We start from the raw sequence: 19212 nt of genomic DNA on the forward strand, positions 1-19212 counted from the left end.
CTTACGTAGAGCACAGCAATCATATATGTCCCATAAAGCTCACGCAAAGTGGTGCATGCATTTTTAAAGGGTCATCATCTTTCTTTCTTTTGTCTCTAATATGCTAAGTCAGCATGCATCTCTCCATCTAGCAGGAGGACCTGCTGAGAGCTGTGAGTGGTCAGTAAAGAGCAGTAAGTGATGCCTGAGGAAGGACCCAGCAGTGACCTTTTTGAGATACATACACGCTGTTGGGGTGACAGGGGTGTGACAGCATCCATTTCCCGTGACACATTCCTGGGAAATTACCTCTTAGCAAGAATGCAGAGGTCTTGCATTTGCTGGCTCTGGTGTGAAACCTCCAATTCTGCAATGTCCAGTCATGCTTCTCTCCCTCCCCCCTTTCAAAGGAATGTCTGCGGTGGCCCCATATGCTCACACGGTCGGGAGGAGGAGGACTTGCATCCAGCAAGTCTAGCACCTGTGTGCTGTTGATGGGTGGATAGTGTGAACTCTCCAACTGAGCACCTTGCTTAGCCTTGTTCTGCACTGTGTAGCTGCCTGTGGGCTTTACTCTATGTAGTTGTGGTCAAATATGCCTCAATGATATGTCACTATTTCAGTCTTGGGGAGTTTGGGGTGGAAAATTCTGGTTCTGCAGAAATCAGTGGTGCTGTTGGCTTGCAAACAGTCAAGATCCTGCTTCGCTCCCTGAAACACATGACTCTCCTGTCCTTGCAAGACAAGGCTAGTTTTCCTGGAAACAGTAATCCATGTTATTTCTTATCCCTGATATCGCTAGCCTGAGCCAGATTTGTTTAGTTTTTGCTTCAGATTTTTAGCTGAGCTTTGGACCTGTTCTAATTTGGACTAGGTGACATTGGCTCTGCCAGAGATGTTCTTCACACAAGAATGCATCACTGGGCACTTGTGCCAAAGCAATGGGACCCATTAATTTCCTTTCCATTTATAGACCCCAGCTGCATGTTCATCTTTTAAAAGCAAGGAGCTCATTAACATAGAATTTTCTTTCTCAAATGTAGGAGCATCGCTGACTCCGACACATCCATGTACACAGAGTTGCTTCCACCTACCTCCACAGTCCACGCCATGGACAGTTGTCCTGTTTGAGACCCAGCCCCTTGTATCTAGCAACTCTGACCTACTGGAAGGACTCCTTAGATGGAAGGGCTGATTTTAGTCAAGGTGAGATATGACAATGTTTTGAGCTCACGTGAAGAGCTCAGCTGAACCTCTAAGTGATATTGCAAGCTTAAATAGACAAAGCCAAAGTAAGTTATCACCTTTTGTTGATAAGTGACTTTTTCTTTCTAATGAAGTGAGCAAGCCTGAGCATTACTACAGAAATTTCAAGTGGGTGGGAGAAAGGATGAAAAAGAGTCAACAGGATGTGTTCAGAAATGAACAGCACTGCTCAGGGGTTGATTTTGGAACCTGTCTTCATTAATGTCTTTCTTAATGAGCTAGGAACACATGGAGGAGTGCAGGGATCACTTCTGCAGATGAGACAGTTGAGAGCATTGCCAATGTGGAAGCGGATCTGAATGTCACACAGGAAGGATGGAGCGACCTCGGGGACTGTTAGAAGAAGCAGTGTGAGATATTGCAACTCAGGTAGTGTGTTTGCGTCTATTAAGAAAACTTCTCCCATTTGCTAGACCCTCATCTATGTGAATTACCAGAGGAAGAGGAAGTGGGGTAGTAACTAATTGCTGGATGACTATAGGCACTATAGGCAGATGTTGCTAGTGCAATCCTAAGAGATGTATTTAGCAGAGAGGGAAGTATTGCTGCCTCCCTGCAAGGCTCTGATTAGACCTTGTCCAGCATGTTGCTTATAGCTCAGGAAAAGCAAACCACCAGTAGAAGTGATGTGGAGGAGCAGGCAGTGGAAATCCTGGCTTGCAAGGGGACGCTAAACAATAGGATTGTGGAAATAGAAAACTGAATGTAGGTACAGTTCTGCCTCTCATCTGCCCCCCAACTTGCAAAGGTCATTGCATTAGGAGACTGCGCCACAGGACAGGTGAACACGGGCTGGGTATGGAGCAGGCATGGGCTGGGAACTCAGTAGTCTCTTTCCCATCCTCCTAGTGAGGACATTAATGTCGCCATGAAAGTGCTGTACCTGTGTACGGCTATTCCCATCCAGAAAAACTTCTGTCTTGGTGTAAAGGCGGGCCTAAGGCAGACTGAAGACTGGCAAGAATGAGAAGATTGCATCTTCATGGTTTCACTTTACCAGCACAATGTCTGCGCCTGCGTGCATGCGCTTGTCTGACTGCATGTGTATCACCTCTAACAATCTCAGTTGGCTCCATTTCCAGCCTCTCTAAACCTGTAAAATCTCTGTTAGCTGCCTTCCCAGCTTGCCACACAGGAGCATCATTAAGGCTATCTAGGCAAGGCAATGATCCTACATGGCTTTTGTGGAGTAGTGTAATACTGGAGTAATTAACTCACACAACCTAATGTGAATGCTCGCAGTGCCAGAAGTAAGTGCCTTTGTGGTCTAATACCCTACCATCACTACACTGGTTAAATTGCTCTCTGTAGGAGGTTTGGGCTTGGGGCTGCTCAGCAGTAGCACCCTTTGCCTTTGGGAGGGCGCAGATATTTCACAGGGTGAGAGGTGCACTCTCAGCCAGCTTGGGAATGGTGCCCTTGCAGCTCTGCAAGTCCTTCTGTCCCATGGGGTCTCCTGAACCCAGTCCAGGACATGCTCTAGCACAGGGCTCGCTCTGGATGTCAAGCCCTGAGGGCAGGTGACTTTCTGTAGCAAAGCAATGAGCTCTTTGGACCTAGAAGAACATACAGAGCACATCTTGGCTTTCCAGGGAGGCTGATCCACCCTGGAACAAGCCATCCTAACCGGCATTGCTCTTTGGCACATCTTCAGAGCCCTTTGTGTTTAGCCCCCGTACCTCACCTGCAGCAACCAAGGTTAACACTGGCAAGGAGAGGCATCCTTGATGCGTTTGTGAAACCCCTATAGGTAGGCGCTAGCTAATGAACCTATAAAGAAAGGTTTTTCTTGGTAAAGCTAAATCAACCCTTGCTGAGGGCCCACAAAGCGGAATCGTGGTTCCTGTCGCTTCTGAGTGGTTGCAGGGAGGATCTATTTTTTGCAACATGCAGGCACCAGATATTGTATTTGGTTCAAAGGTGGTTACATACATCTCTTTTATCCACTGGGGTTGCTAGCATAATCAAATATTCATTTACAGCACATGCTGGGAAATACAGGCATGATATAAAGTAATTCACCCACGATGTGTACCATTTAATGTGCTTGTTCTTCAGAGTAATCAAGCCTCCTTTGCCTAAACTGAAGCGGGGTTTCAGGAACGCACCAAGCAGGCAGTTGGTTCGGGTGGCCAATGGATGGTGGGACCGTCGCAGCCATAAGTGGACGAGTAAGGTGTCTTGGATGAGGGACTTGGAGGAGGCTGAATGAGAGGTGATGCCCGCACAGGCAACAGCGACAGGCAGAGCTTTGCCCTCCTACAGATTTGGGAGGCTTAGGGAGAGGAGAAACTTAGTATGTCAGCACCTGGCTCCCTCTCTGCTGCAGATTGTAGGAAAAGGTTTAGTAGCAGCTTCTTCTGGAAGTGAGTGGGTGATGGCTGTCCTTAGAGATACGTGGCTAAATGGCACACTGCTCCAAGCCATGTGTTGATTGCTCTGCCTACGCTGGTGATGTAATCTGCCCAGGATGTATAGAGTGCTTGTACAGTCAAGAGGTCATGAGTTTTGTGAGGTCTCATGTTTCAGGTCCCAGAGACATAGGAGTAGAAAGAAGACTCCTGGCAATGGAAGTGACTGGATTCTATGTTTGGGATGACAGAGCTGTGCAGATGTGGTCAAACTGCACCCCAAGGCGCGGGCATTACGTGAAAGCTGAATTTCCTAAGGGCTTCTTTGAGTGTGCTTGCTCTTCAGCCCACCTTCCAGCTATGGCTACCTTTCTCCTTGCCATGTTATCATGGGGAGGTAACATCACTGCTGCTTCTCTGCACAACTGTGTCCTCGAGTTCAGGCTCTTGCACCCTACAAACTGCTGTCAATGGCTTTTGTAGGCAGTTTTGGGATGAATGTGTGAGCCCTCGCTCTCCTCCAACTGCATGTGCTGGCATGAGTGGTGCTTTCCTGCAGCAGCTCCACTCTAGGTGACTTGATTATTCAGAAATAAAATGTTTCTTAAAGTGCCATCCCCCTGCAGAGAAGCTGACCAGCATCCCTGTGCATCCCTGCCTGAGCTGGGCGGGTGTATCGTGTCTTCCCTGTCCTCAGGAATTGCGCAAGTCTCCCCCAGTTTCTGTGCCAAAAGTTGGCCTCCATCCACTTTCCAGCCCACTGCCTGCCTAATCCTTTCACATGAAGACTCCTCTCCCTGGTGCTGTGAGCAACAACAAGCACATAGAATCATAGAATCGTAGAATCATTCAGGTTGGAGAAGACCCTTGGGATCATCAAGTCCAACCATCAACCCTACTCTACAAAGTTCTCCCCTACACCATATCCCCTAACACCACACCCCCTAACACACAGGGTGCTGCGGTGCCCTGAGCCTTCAATAAGCTGATGGGTCTGGCATGTGGCAGAGCTATGGGCAGCACCGGGGTCTGGAGGAGACCACAAGGTCATGCAGGAAAAAAGCTGCTGTTTATGGGTGGGCGCCTCATCGCCCACCATGACCCAGGCTGGCTCTGCCCTTCTCCTGTGCGACTTTGGCGCTGCTTCTCTCCTGTTTCCCTGCCAAAAGGGGAAGTGCCAGAGGGCGATGGAGGCAAAGAAGCAGGCTTGTGATGGTGACACATTTCTTCTTAGTCAGCAGCGATCCTCTCAGGTTGTGGACTGGCCGAGGGGATGAGCCTGTGCCTCTAAATATTTGCTGGGGAGGCAAGAAAGGGAGATTTTAGACAATGGCAGAGGGTGCTGGGGGGAGCTGGGAGCCAGACAGTCTCTGTGGGAGAGCAGGGATTAGGAGCGGGGAGGACGATCCCAGGACAAGCACTGGCTGCCATCTGTACGTACTCTGCGGGGTGGTGACTAATGCATTGCAAAGGACCCAGCAAGAGTCCGACCCCCAGCGTGAGCTCCTCTGTGGCCTCCCAGGCTTGTGGGCACAACAAAGCACGGAGAGGTAAGCGATACCCTCCATGTCCCTGGGACTTGGTAGTTACGTTTGCAGTCTTGGTTTATTGGTCTCCTCAGTGCACGTGCTGGACCATATCCCTAGCTGAGATTCCTTAGCAGCTGCAGGATCAATGTCATGGGCATTTCTGAGACCTATAGCTCATTTCTAGGCTTCCTGAAGTGCAAAACTCCTCTGTCAGGCAGTGCTCTCCAGGGACACCATCCCAAGTCAAATGGTTGTGGTAGGCGCTGGAGCAGGTGAGCAAAGCTGGAGGTGTCACTGCAGGTCTGTGCTCTGATGCACCCCAGGAGCTATGCGGTGCTCCGGAAGGGCCCAGTGCTTGCGCCCTGTGTGTCATTCACACAGCAGGTGAACGGGGTTCATTTGTGCCTTTCCAGATACTGATAACACATCCACGCTGAGCTTTGGGGTGGAATGTTTGGTGAGCTTAGTGGGAGTGGGTGGGGGGTGAATCATCTGTGTATTTCCTCTGGTGTCCACGCCACTTCTCTCCTGGGGCTTTCAGCACTGACCAATGAACTCTAATGAGTCTTTCCTCATCATTTTCTTCAGTGGGATCTCAGACTGTCTAAAGCCACTTCAACCTTAGTTGAGTTTTTGAGGGTGATGGAGGAGAGGAGGCAGTGGCAGATTACAAGTTGACTTGTACTGTCCCATGTCTCAGCCATGCTCATGCCTCTCGCCCAAGAGCTTGCCTGAAGGAAACTGAGCCTCCAAAGAGGAGCATGGGGGGCTTGTGCCTTGTGGGATGGGAGAGAAGTGTCTATCCCTCATGGTGACATGAGATTGCAGGACTACAATGGAGAGGACTCCACTCATCTCTGAATAAGGCTGCCTCCAACCTCAGATGAATGCTGAAATCGCAGTACGTGAGACAAGAACATGGCCAACACCACGGTCACATCTTGTCTGTCTTGTTCATCCTGCAACCCTTGCTGGGCTGCAAAGCAGGAAAAGCCTGTGCCAGATGCTTATAGCTCTCTGTTGCACTAGCCCTTGGGATTGCTGTCTCCAGGTTTTGGCTTCCAGTACAGCTTGGATTTTCTCCTGAGCAGACCTTATGTCTCTGCCTTGAGTTTGTCCAGCTGTTATCAACATTTGTGCTTCCTTGGTGACTCATGCCCTGTTCCCTAACCACATCCCCTTCTCTCTTGTTGCCCCCACCCACCACAACTGAGTCACTTGGCCTCCTGTCACAAGCCCGGAGCCTCTTTCTTCAGTCATGCAAGTAGACACTTCTAGCTTAGTCTGACGTAAGCTCCTCCTGACTTCCTTTTTTGAAGCAGGCTACCAAGTAGGAGCTTGCTGGCTATTAACAGGCTGGTCCTGACCTGCCTGCATTCAGTGCATGTTGCCTAGACCAAATATAGCCAGAATCTTTTGCTCCCTGTATGTGCAAAGGGAATACTTTAGTGCAGTTTTGACCTCTCTACCACACACCAGTTCCCCAGAGGGACCAGTCCTGCCCTAAGTGTTAAGTGGAGGTTACCCAATAGCCATGGGCAGCACTCCCAAGTTTTGGATGGCTTGGTAGATGTAAGACATGGCTCATGGAGGTGAGAGCTGAGAAATCTGGTGCTCAAAAGCCTTTGCCATCTTCTGACCCGCCAGTAGCCCATGGGGAGTGACGTTACAGTTTTATCCCAGGTCCTGGTAGCTGAAGAGCAGCTCAGCCTAGATACCACCAAGCCAGATCTTTTACAAGATTCACTTCCCAAGTGTCATGTCCATGCACAGTGTGAAATGCAGCCACCCCCGGCTTGCTTTGAAGGTCTGCCACGCAGCTAGAAGTGTTCGGGTCTGTGGTAGACACAGACCACGCTGGTACTCAAGCTGGGTGTATATTGGTAGCTGTTTTCCTTAATGCTTCCCATCTATGGTCAGTGGCTCCATCAATCATGCTAAAGCTTTTGCTAGATGTTTTTCTTTGTCAATGGGCAAATATACAGGGTTTTATTTACTATCTTCTCTTTATGCCAAAACTTGTTCACTTCTAACTTAAAGTAACTTGCCCAGGACTGTAATTTTTATGAAGTGCAGATTCAGTGGGGAAGGAGCTGAATTCTCCAAATTCTACTTGCAGGTCTGATACAGTACCTGGCATCTTTCCTCGTGTCAGCATCATCAATTAAAGAGCATTTTCAGCTGCTCATGGAGGGCATTTTAGCACAAGGGGAATGCTGGAAATCGAGGTGCCTATTTCTTTGTGCCCGCTGATGAGAGAGCTGCTGCTGGGCGCTTTAATTTAAGGCTATCTCTGTCCCTCTCCACCACATTAGATGAGACGACGATGTAATATTTCATCTTCCCAGTATCTTTGTAAAGCTATATGGTGTAACTTCCCAGGGTGGGAGGGCTACGTTCAAGATAAAAACATAAACTTGTCTGTACAGGAATGTTGTAATGGTATAAAACAGGGTGAATTTTCACATGGGTGCCACTGTGGTGACTGCCCTTGATTTGGGGTGAGATGCGCTGGCAAAAAGCAACCCCCAGGCCCTTTCCTTGGAGAAGGAGCATGGCGTGGGTGCAATACTGGGCTGTGAAAAACTGGATCAAACCCTGGGCTGTCTGCTTTAGTCATTCTGAGTGAGCAGACATGGCCACTGCCTCTCCTGAGGTCAGGCATGGTGGGGGAGGAAGATGGCTATCTGGTTGGCCGTGCTACTGAAGACTAAAATGTAATAATATTCCCCCTGCACACACTCCTCCCACTAAAATCTTTCAGACAAGCTTGGAAACCTTTGGATGTTTCTTGTAAAAACAGGGCTGTTGTTTTTCTGCTTGGCACCCGATGAGGTGGGCTGGCTCACTGCCCTTGTCCCCTCACTTCGGTGCTATAAAGCTTCCTGCAGGAAAGCTAGGCCCCCATCACCCACCCACCCTCCCCGGTGGCCCAGCTTGTCCCTGTGTGCTGGGAGCGCTGGTTAGGAGCACCGGACCTGGATGAATGCTTTGTTCTGTCCCTGATTTATGCCAGGAGAAAATCCTCCTGATGTAAACACCTTTCTACCGGGAAAGCCAGGCTAATTACCATGTCACTGCCTGATTTACTTGGTTCTGACACGCTCCCTTTGCTGCCTCCATTTTTCTCCCGCGACATTCATGTTTTGCTAGTCCACCTGTAGCTGTAACTTTTCCTCTCTCCCTCCTTGCCCTCCTTTGAGCTCTCATTTTATCTTTTCCATTCCCCTGCTGCATCTCACAGGCTTGTGATTTTACTTCCTGGACATTATCCCTGCCAGCCTGCGGGTCTGGCTTCTCCCTTGGACTAGAAGGGCTTTGCAGATATTGTGCACGAGTTGGTATAAATACCTCCTCATCGCTGCCAGAAACCGCTAGACTGTCTCTCCTGCAGAAAAAGGAAGAAGAAATCCAGTGTTTTGGTTTCGTGCTGGAGGATGATAGTGCTGTATCCCTCTGAAAACCAGTTGTTTAGCTTCAGAAACTACATAAGATGACATAGGAGTGGGATTGTTCCAAAATTTTTGGAGATTCGATGGAAATGCAGTTGTGGTAAACCAGTCATAGCTTAGAAATGTCTTTTGTTTTACTGGTGGGGTTTTTTTCCCTCTTTCTCCTCAGCTTCCCTTATAATTAGGTGCCGCAGGCTCAAAAGGCATGGCATGCTTGCAGCAGTTGCCTTCCCCAGGCACAGAGGACTGAGAGCTCAGGTCTCATGCCTGCTGCAGGCTACTGGGGCAGTTGCTGGCCTTCAGGCTGAACCTCACTGGCCACCCTGGCATGTAGGAAGACAGGCCACATCCTTGTTACCATCAGGGGACAATACTCAGAAGTGAACATTAAGGTCCACTAAGTGCCCAAATCACCTCTGCCTTTTATGCCATTTAGAGACCCAGCTCCTCTTGGTCTCAAAGTGAGTGAGTCACTCATGATTCATGCAAAGCCTGAAGCAGAGCAGGGGAATAAATCTGTTTCTCGTTCCCCCAGCTGGTGCCGTAACCTCTTCTGAACCCTCTCCTCACCTCATAGCATATTGTGTCTCTCATAGCAGAAGAGGGTATATGGAGGAACGTGCTGGGGTGAAGATATCTCTAGGAGAGCAACAAGTCCAGCACCATGAGACTGGTAGCCCAGTGCTTTTCAGCCCGGCAGGCACGCTGAGTGGGCGTGAAGGAAGGACCTGAATGCGGGGCATTTGGACAGGCAATAGCTGGAAATCCCACGCCCCTCACTTCTGCTTGCTTCATGGCAGGAAGAAGGATGCGGAGAATAATTACAGCCCCGTGCTGCATGTCTCAGTGAGAAGGTGGACAATCTCAAGGCTGCCTGGGGTATGCAGAGAGCCTTCTTTTGAGTTCAAAGGAGGGAGCAATGCAGTCTGCGACACATTGGAGCTGGGAGTAGCTGAGGCTACAGCTGAAGGCAGCCAGCTGTGGGCCGACACCTGTGGTACACAGCAGGGGTGGAGGGGTTTGCAGATGGGTCGTCTAGGAAAGCCAGAAACGCTGCAGCACGTGTGATGGTGGAGGAAGCAGAGAGAAGACCTTCACAGGAACAAAACTTGCTTGCGGGGCGAATGTGGGATTTTGGAGCTGGGAAATTCTTGCTGATCTGCTTCTGTTGTGTGTAACTGCACACGCAAGTTCTCTGTAAAAAAGGGAAACTGGTGGGAAGAACCCTGCCTGGTGCTTTGCAGACCAGCTCCGGGAGGCCTGGGTTTGGCTCGAGCAACCGGTCATCGTTAGAATCTCTTCTTACCCAGGAGTGCCTTGGGTACTGTCAGTGGGAGTGTAAACACATTGAGGTGTTTTCCTACAGATGTACTGGGCAGACCAAGCTTGCTTAGCTTCTGAGGTCAGGGCACTGCGTTCATCATGGTTGAGAGCCTCGGCTAAATCAGGGTAATTTTCTTCTCCCTGGGTTACGAAGCACCATGCTTCAACCTTTGCCTAAGTATTTTGGAAGTCCTTTGGGGAAAGCAGTGGCAAAGTGCACTGTAAATGATAGTGGTCCTTCAGGAGGACCCAGCAAGTTAGGGAGATGGCATGACAGTAACTTTTCCAGGATTTGTCCCAGAGTAGCAGGTGCTGGCTGTGCCTGGTGCTGATTTTCTCCTGCCTGGGGTGGTGGGGCCAGGCTGGGGCAGGGCTGGGTTGCCGGGGGCAGGTTGGTTCACCTATAGCCAAAGGGCATCACCACACCTGAGCCAAAAGAGTGTGGTGCCTTGCAGGCAGGAGAGCAGTGCTGGCCCCAGATTTATGAACCTTTATTCTTGTTTCTGTTTGCAAACCAGGAGCAGCTCTTAAAGCTGAGTTTTTCCAACCCTCTTCAGCTTCTGTTCCTGCCTGTTGTCTTCCTCCTCTGCAGACATTGGATGCTGGAGCTGCGCCGATCCCTCCCTGCAGGTCTGTTTGTGAGCAGAAGGGTGGGCTCTGTAGCAGGGAAATCCCTGTTTAACCACAGACAGGCAGTGCTGTGGGTGGGATTCCCCAAGGGGGCACAAAGAAAAGCTCCCTCCAGGCAGGGCTCCAGCTGCTCTCATCATGCAAGAGGCTCAGAAGAAGGTTGGGGGACCAGCAACAAAATATGAAGTCTTTGGTCTGGGTGCAGCTTTCCAGCAGCCTTCAGCTTACGAGAAGAGGCAGGGAATTCCCCAGCACTGGGGATTTCCTTCAAATGAAGCTGCTGTAGGAAGCTGCCTGCAGAGGACCTTCCTCAGAGCTTGGGTGATGACCAGCTGGGACAGGCATGGGACCTCCAGCAGCGGGACCACAGAGCCACGGCTCTGGGAAGTGATGTATCACTGATGTTCTGGGAGGCTCTTTCCTCTCCAGGGTAGCAGGATGGTCCATTGCACCTGCATTTGTTGCAGCCAGCAGTCCCTTCCCCCAGTTTGGTGGTACCACTGGGATAGTGACATCTCCTGGGGGCATTTCTATGGGGTGTGTCCTGTATAAGAAGCACCCAGCAGTGTATGACCAGGGACACTGGCCAGGATTCTTAGTGAGATGCCAGAACTGCTTTCTCCCCCTTCTCCCTTGGGGTTGGGAGTTCTTGCTGAGGCTTTGAGGAGCAGAATGGGATGCTCCAGCCCTGCCTTTCTCCCAGTGTCAGGACATTATGCAGGAGCAACTGTTTGCCAGCTTGATGCATCCCGTGCTTGCCTGGGGCTCCTGTACAAAGCTCCCTTTCACCTTGGAGCATCCGGGAAAAATAATGGGGCAGCAATTACTGGGGCGGGTGCAAGCTTGGGCCTGGAGATATGTGGCAGGGAGCCAATTATGGTTAATTAGGTATGTTGCTGTTGGCTAGCCTGGACTTTTGCTGCTGTGCAGGAATTTGTTTGCACCAGGGGAGCTTTGTAGCTGGCTGAGCCCTGAGAGGCTGCTGGGAGCCACGGCCTGGGCGTGCTTGGGTCAGGGTCAAGCCAGAAAGGCTCAGACCAAAACATACACGCCGATCCGATCCCACTCAGATTTCAGGCCAGGCTTAGCCTGCATGTTTTCCCTGGGACAGAGATGAGGCATCAGTCTGGGCTGCTTTCCTCTTTGGAGGGATGGGGTTATGCATCCCTGCCCTTACAGGCCGGTTCCCTCGTCCCCAGCTCCTTTTGCTCCACCCTGGACATGCATGGGCAACAAAGGGGACACTGAGGACCATGGCCAGTTGGGAGAGGGACTGATTGTGCTCCAAAGTGATGCCCACCCCACACCATCCCAGCTTGTCCTGCAGTGTATATGGGCATGCATGTGGGGGCTACTCCATTTCATAATCTGGGGGGCTCTTCGATGCTCCCCATGCCACTGATGAGATCCTGAGAATCTGGGGTTGCCCTCTGCTCATGGGATGGTGAAAGCAGGGTGCCAGGACCCCTTTATCAATGCAGGATGGGACCCAACCACCTGCAACACACTCCTTCGGCGGATCTCTGTCTTGGTCAACATTTTTACTCGGTTGAAAAATGGAAGGAGACCTGGAGCTTAGGTTTTCACTGCCACCTTCTGCCTCTGTGGGATAAAACCAGAGCTCCTGCCCTTCCCCTCCCCACCAGACAGCACCGGGTAGAGCTTTGTTGACAAATATGAGGGTGTACAGCCTGGGGGGAGTCCTAGCCCATGACTCCTGTGACTAAAACCCATGAGAAGGAAAAATAAGGCAGAGCAGGAGTGGAAAAGAACTGCATTGCCTTTCTGTGGCAGAGCAGGAGCAAGAAGGTCCAGGCTGCCAGCCCAGAGAGAGCAGCCAGACGCCCAGTGCCTCAGCCTGCTCAGGAAATGGTCTTTTTGTCAGGCAGCTCTACGCAGCTCTAATTAAATTACGGGATTAGAGCCATCTCATTCCTCACTCATCTGGTGCCAAACGCTTGTTCCAAGAGAGTGCCCTTCATTAAAGGGAAAAATGCCCGCGCAGCGCTCTGCACGGGCTCGTCAAGAGACTTGAGGCTGCCACAGAGTCACTCTTTGATTTCACTGCATTGCAGATGGGCTGTCTGCAGCGCTGTCATTCGTATGTGGCCTCCATCTTCCTCTGGCCCTCATCTGTGGGGGGGCCCCACTGAAAACAAAAGCTTTCAGAAAGCTTTTGAGATGGGTAATCCTCCGCTTGCTGCTCTTAGCTCTGTGCAAGTCTGCCCGGGGCCTGAGCACCGTATGAAGGGTCAGTTGGTGCAGAGCAGAAATTCAGAGTATGTTCTCACCCAAGGGTCTGAAGAGGACCAAGGCCTTGCTGTGCAAGATGATCTGTAAATATCACGTCTGCAACCGATAGGAAGGGAGGAGAAGAGTGCACAGCGATCTAACCAGCCAGTGGAGCTGGAAACATGACTTTACCCTCTAGGAAGCACAGACAACCTTAAAAAAAAATACATCACAGCAGCCATCAAAAGAGGAAGCCTTGAGATGCAAAACAGAGTTCCCTTGAATTTGCTTTGGTTGCGCGTAGTTACTGTTGATAGAAGGTAGGAATTTCCTGTCCTAGGGCAGACCTCTTGCTAGGCTGCGCTTGGTGATTAGAGATTTGGGCGGTTGCTCAGCTTACACCTTGGCACTGGCTTTTCTTCTGTTGCTTCACAGAGAAGTTGCCAGGGACACCTGGCACTGAAGGGAAGACTCCTCGCCTTCCACCATGAGTTATCGCGATGTTTTGGGGAGATGGGTAACCTGCAGCTCGGTGAAGCAAGATGCCTTTGGCATGGCCCATGTGAAGAAAAGCATGGACTTGAACATAGGAAGTTCCACCTAAACATGAGGAGAAACTTCTTTCCTTTGAGGGTGGCAGAGCCCTGGCACAGGCTGCCCAGAGAGGTGGTGGAGTCTCCGTCTCTGGAGACATTCCAAACCCACCTGGACGCGTTCCTGTGCCACCTGCTCTGGGTGACCCTGCTCTGGCAGGGGGTTGGACTAGATGATCTCCAGAGGTCCCTTCCAACCCCCACCATTCTGTGATTCTGTGACTTTCCTACACAGTGATGCCTCTGAGCTCACTAGTTATTAGGCACAAACATACCAGTAACTAAAGCTAACTTCTTTCCCCAGGAGGAGAAGTGTAGGTGACCAGATCATGAAGGCACCTCCTGTGCTGCAAAGCGTGGTCCTGGTGAGGACTAATCGGAGGAACGTTTTCCTATTGCTGCTGCACTGTGCACACAACCCAGATGGAGGGAAGGACTGCAGGCATCTTCCATCATGAGCAGTTGGCTCTTTCTTTGCAAGGCAGGCACCAAATTTCTCATGCCCTTTCCAATGTGGCATTTTCCCCTGCTGCTGACAGGACACAGCCATTTTGGCTGGGTCACTGGAGTAGGTAAAACTCAAGTTTCCCTTGCTCATTGTTCAGTGTGAAAGTCCATAAAAGGTCTTCTTGGTAGTGCTGCTGTCACAGGATCCATGGCATGAATTTAACCTCAGCTGTCTCCCCCATTCAATCACTGAGCTGCATAATTAGTCTTGGAGAAGTTGTTTTTTCCTGTCTTCTGCCTTCTTGGCTGGAGGCGTAGCATGTCTTACTTTTAATATGCTGCCTTCTCTCCTGGACAAGCTCTCGATCTCTCCTGCTTATGTAGAGTTAAGTAAAACAGAAAAAATCCTGCCTGAAAAGAAGCGTCTTCCCACAAACTGAGTTCATCCTCGGAGATAGTCAAACTGCAGCTGGATACAGCCACGAGCAGCTGGATCTGGCTGGACCTGCCCCGGGGAGCAGTTTGGACCAGTGGCCTCCGGAGGTCCTTTCAAATTAAATTACTCTGGTTCTGTGATTCCCGTGTCCTGCAGAGCCATGTTGCCCCCCTTTCTCCCCCCTCCCCTGCTCTGTTGGTCCTCAGCAATGACCCAATTAATGAGTGAACCCGCCAACCCTGGCGTGGGAAGGGGCATCCCCTAATGCTGCCAAGATCCTGATCCGCACACAGAGAGCAGGAGGGGGACCCTTCAAGCTTTGGAGCCAGGACCAAATATTTACCCTGTGTCACGGGCAATTAAGGTATCTGAGCCAAAAGCAGAGTGGTGAGAGAAGCTGTTTGCTTTTCAAACCGGACCAGCAAGTGCATATCAAACTACCTGTATGCTGGATAATATTTAGCCATAAATCTTATTAACAGCGCTCTGCAGTAATGCAGATGTGAAGGAAGGGAAATAAAAGGAAACAAAATGAGGAGGGGATGGGTTTGGAATGATAAAGAAGAAAGGAGGTGAACCCTGGCTGATCACTCGGTTTGCAGCCGAAGGTTTTTATAGGAAGGGCTTCAGCTCTGTGAGGAAATCAGCTGGAACAGGTCTGGCAGGATAGCTCTCCAAGTGAGAGCTCTTCTTGCAGAATACCAATGATTTGCATCCAAAATAAAGTGGCTGGAAGTAGCTATTTCAGGAGCTCTCCCTGCACTAGGGCAGGAGCAGGGAGGTGGAGGGAGCAGAATATAAAACAACACCTGCCTTGGAGAAGAGGAGCAAGCTGAAAGGTTTGAGGACAGATCTTCATGCTGGCTTGCCTTCATGTCGGAATAGCTGGGGTTTTTGTTTTTGTTTTTGTTTTCATTTGCTGCTTTACTTGCTCTATCACCCTGCCTCTGATATGGGAACAGACTCCTCTCCCCATATCCCGAACGCAGATGGGTTTCTGACCCCCTTCGAAAGTGCACTGAGGAAGGCTCTGGGGAGGGCTGGGAGTGATGAGAAAGAGAAAAAAATACTGTTTGCAGAGGGCAGCCAGTTGGAAGCCGTCTGTGCCTGCACTGGGGCTCTCCCAGCCACACGGTCCCGTGCTGATGCTTTATGCTCTTACTGCTGGTTGCCAGAAGTGATTAACTAGCAAAGGGAGTGAGGACAAAAGGCTAGCATGAATTACAGCCTCACAGGACGATGCCCTTCCATTCCCTTCCCCAGCCTGAAGGACTTGGTGCTGGCTTTATCTGGTGCCTGGGCCACCACCAGCCCCTGGCTGCACTGTGTCACTGGGAGATGCCACGCTGTGGGCTGCACAGCGTTGGTACCAGTTCCTGTGGCTGGCCGGCAGGCATCAGCATTACAGGCGTGCCCTGGTTTGCCATAGCACAGTTTCCAGCCTTTGTTGTTAATCTTGGCCAGAGATGCACCTGGCTTTTTTAAGGAGGAGCCGTGCTGGACGGTCTTATCTTCTCCGAGACAGGCACTGTGCCACGCGCTGAGGTGTCTTGCTGCCAGGAGCACCAGGTCCTGGCAAGGGCTGGGACAGTGCCACTTGCCCGGCTGGGAGCTTCCTGTCAGCCAGGCACTGTGGCAGCCTCCAGCCACCCCTCCTCACACGGCGGCTGCCGTATGTGCCTCTTCCCTCCCCTGGGCATGGGCTGGCGAGGTGAGAAATCGCGCCTCGGGCATGCTGTTTCCCAAGGAGTGTGGGAGAAGATTTTGAAGACGGCAATGCAGCGCCCTGAGGCACGTTTCCAGCTCCCGACAATTGGCTTCCCAGCAATGCTGAATCCCCGGGCTCCAACCCTGCCGTTGCACCAACAGCACCAGCTTGGCCAAGAGCTGTGTGTGCTTGTGGCATGTGGGAGCAGCAAATGCAAACCTCCATCTCTTCTCTCCCCTCGCCTAAACAGGAACACCTCTCCTATGAAGAAAGGCTGAAGGATTTGGGTCTCTTCAGTCTGGAAAAAAGACGGCTGAGGGGGGACCTTATCAACACTTACAAATACTGAAAGGGTGGGTGTCAGGAGGATGGGGCCAGGCTCTTTTCAGTGGTGCCCGGGGACAGGACAAGAGGTAACGGGCACAAACTTGAGCATAGGAAGTTCCACCTAAACATGAGGAGGAACTTCTTTACCCTGGGGGTGGCAGAGCCCTGGCACAGGCTGCCCAGAGAGGTGGTGGAGTCTCCGTCTCTGGAGACATTCCAAACCCGCCTGGACGCGTTCCTGTGCCACTTGCTCTGGGTGACCCTGCTGTGGCAGGGGGTTGGACTAGATGATCTCCAGAGGTCCCTTCCAGCCCCGACCATTCTGTGATTCTGTGAAAAAGGGGCTGCAGAAAACTGCTGCAAAGCTCCTGCTTTGCAGGAGAACTGTCAGGACATGTCCATTCATGCCAGGAGAGGACGTGGACACGGCAGCCAGGAGTGTTTTAAACAATCCCGAGCGATGCCCAGATCCACACTGATCATCTGTTTCCTTCAGTACAGGGTATCAGTTTTCCAGGGCACTGGAAAACAGTGCCATATCAAGCCCTTTGGTTGTGGTTATCAGCTGGTGACAGGGGCTGGTGGCAGGAGAAAAGCCAGGATTTAAAAGCTGTGATCCAAACCCTGCTCTGCTGTTTGTTTCTGGGTCATGTCTGAGGCCACACAGAGCTTATTTTCAGAGTCTGGCTTCAAAGTAGCTGGAATCTGATGAATTTAGACCTGGGAGAGACAGAGATCACTGCTCCTACCCTGGAGGAATTTGGGGGAGGCAGCAGAGGAGAGAAGGCACTATATTTTTCTCTTGATTTTTCTTTTCAGATGTAGCGACATTTCACTGAAACATCAGCCTTTTTTTTTATTAGTGACTGCTAAAAAATATTTCAGAAAGCCTTCCTTGCCAGTGTGCTGTTCCTTTCGAAACCTTGCTGCTGCCTCAGCCAGGTGTGCAGGCTGCGTGTGACAAAGCAAAACCAAAGTCAAGCCTTCCAGATCTCCCAGAATAAACTGGCATGGCCCCAGCCAGCTCTTGGCTTGGTGGCCCAAGTTGCAAACGTGGCTGCCATGGATGAAAACATGCTGGACCGTCCACTGGGCTGCATTGCTGGTCCTTGCTAACAAAAAACCCTTGGGACTGGCAGCACTCAATATTTCTGTTGTGTGACCCTGTGTGCAGGCTGGAGTGAGGCACCAGCTTGGAAAATCAGCATGGCACCATGCAATTGCTGCTTGTTCCGTATGCAGAGGGTAAACACATTCTGCTTTCTTTGACCGATGCTGCAGTGGCCCATTGACTGGACCAACGCTGGGTGATGCGCCCATGTCGCTCCTGCTGGTGACATCTTTGCCTGGGATGTGCTCTCTGCGCAGACTGCGGATGCGGGGGGGGAGTGGCTGGCTCAGATGGCTGGAGAGAGATGCTTCTTCTGCTATTAAACCCCACCATCACAGCGCACCGGTCGCAGCACGTTAAATAGCGAGGTCACCTGGTCATCTCCTGCTGGGGACCTTGCTGGAGCACAGCCATCATGCGGATGTACACCTTGTAGCAATTTACTAGCTCCGTTTCAGCACACGGATAAATCTCTTTCTCATCTCCCTTCCCAGGGACAGCGGTGGCCACAGACATCGCTCCACCTTGCTTGTTCACCGGCTGCATTGCTCCGTGGCAAGGAGCTGTGGGGACGCCCTGGCTGGGGATGTGCACATGCAGGGACACCCTCCTCCAACCATCATGCTCTGGACAAATGGGCCAGGCTTCTCCTGTACTAGTTGTTTCTTCCTTGGGTAGGATATTTTCCCAACCTTGAGGGCTTGGAAGTTGACTGTGCTGAAAGTGCGGGTAAAGAGCAAGTTAGGAAAGCATCTTTTAAAGTGTTTTGTTGACACGTTTACCCTATTTTTGTCAAGCCTGAGGGAGCTGATATGCAACTGAAAACACTTTCAGTTGTTTTTAAGTTCCTCGAGGGCTGCTCTAGGACGGCATCTTCAGGAAAGCCGATCTGAATTGACTTCCAGATTAGAGTAATTAAACCAAATGAAGTCTTTGTGGGAAAGAGCTCCGGGATGAATGATGCACTCTGCTCAGGGTAATAGACCCAGGGCAGCTCTCACGCTGCGGTGGGGATACAATGATTTGCCACTGCCACCAAAAACTTCTCCCTCCTTTCCATTTGCCGTGAGGTAGCAGTGTGCACCTGGGACGTCCCCTGTCATGGTGACGTGCTTTCAGTGTACGCTCTAAGTTTGTGACTTCTACCTGTGCCTGCCTGGTCTCACTCAAAGTTACCGGCACCAATTTGATCCAGCTTACCTCACCTTGAATCACAGCTGTGTTCATCCTTCTTCAGCGTAGCCACATGGAGGTTGAATGCAATTTAACTAGGAATCCGCACATTTAATAGAGGCTAAGGTTTCTGGGACTCACGGTGCAGGACACCTTGCATCCGACGGCCACAGCCAGCAGCTGCACTTCTACAGCGCTTGTCTGCATGTGTTGAAATCTTGGTCCAGAGTCAAAAACTCGCTCTCTGAGCAAACCCGCTATTGCACATCTCTGGACTTGGGGCGAATTCATGGGCTTACATCCCAAGGATTGGGGAAAGGCAACAAAGAAATACTGAGCTGCGCAAGTTATGCTGCAATCATATAGCCAAGTCCCTTCAGAAGAGGTTTGCGTCTCCTGTGTAAAACTTCTAAGGGGTCTGCAGACAGGTAAAAAACAGGCTTGCAGAGAGGATGAGGCATTTTGAGGCGGTATCTAGCTTTCCTCCAGCCCCAACCAGCTGTTCCTCCCATCCTGGTGCCTGCAGTGTATGAGTAAGCTCCTCTGCCCTCAAGAGCAGAGCTTGCAGGATGTTCAGAAGATCACTTCAGTGTCAGAAATTGTGGGGATTTGCTGTTACAGTGGATTTAAATGGCAAGTGGCTGAAATAGAACCA

The 19212-nt window shown here is 50.9% G+C and overlaps 1 long non-coding RNA gene across 3 annotated transcripts in view; it reads left to right on the plus strand.

Moving 5' to 3' along the window:
* The window catches only part of LOC128912419 (uncharacterized), a 57769-nt gene that overhangs the window by 21984 nt on the left and 16573 nt on the right, over window positions 1-19212 (plus strand). For all 3 annotated transcript variants that reach the window (XR_008467624.1, XR_008467625.1, XR_008467623.1), the window contains 2 exons: window positions 1023-1185; window positions 1468-1614. This is a non-coding gene — a long non-coding RNA (uncharacterized LOC128912419). The remainder of the gene's footprint in view (window positions 1-1022; window positions 1186-1467; window positions 1615-19212) is intronic.

The sequence above is a fragment of the Rissa tridactyla genome, chromosome 7 (assembly GCF_028500815.1).
Source record: "Rissa tridactyla isolate bRisTri1 chromosome 7, bRisTri1.patW.cur.20221130, whole genome shotgun sequence".
In the NCBI taxonomy this organism is placed as follows: Eukaryota; Metazoa; Chordata; class Aves; order Charadriiformes; family Laridae; genus Rissa; species Rissa tridactyla.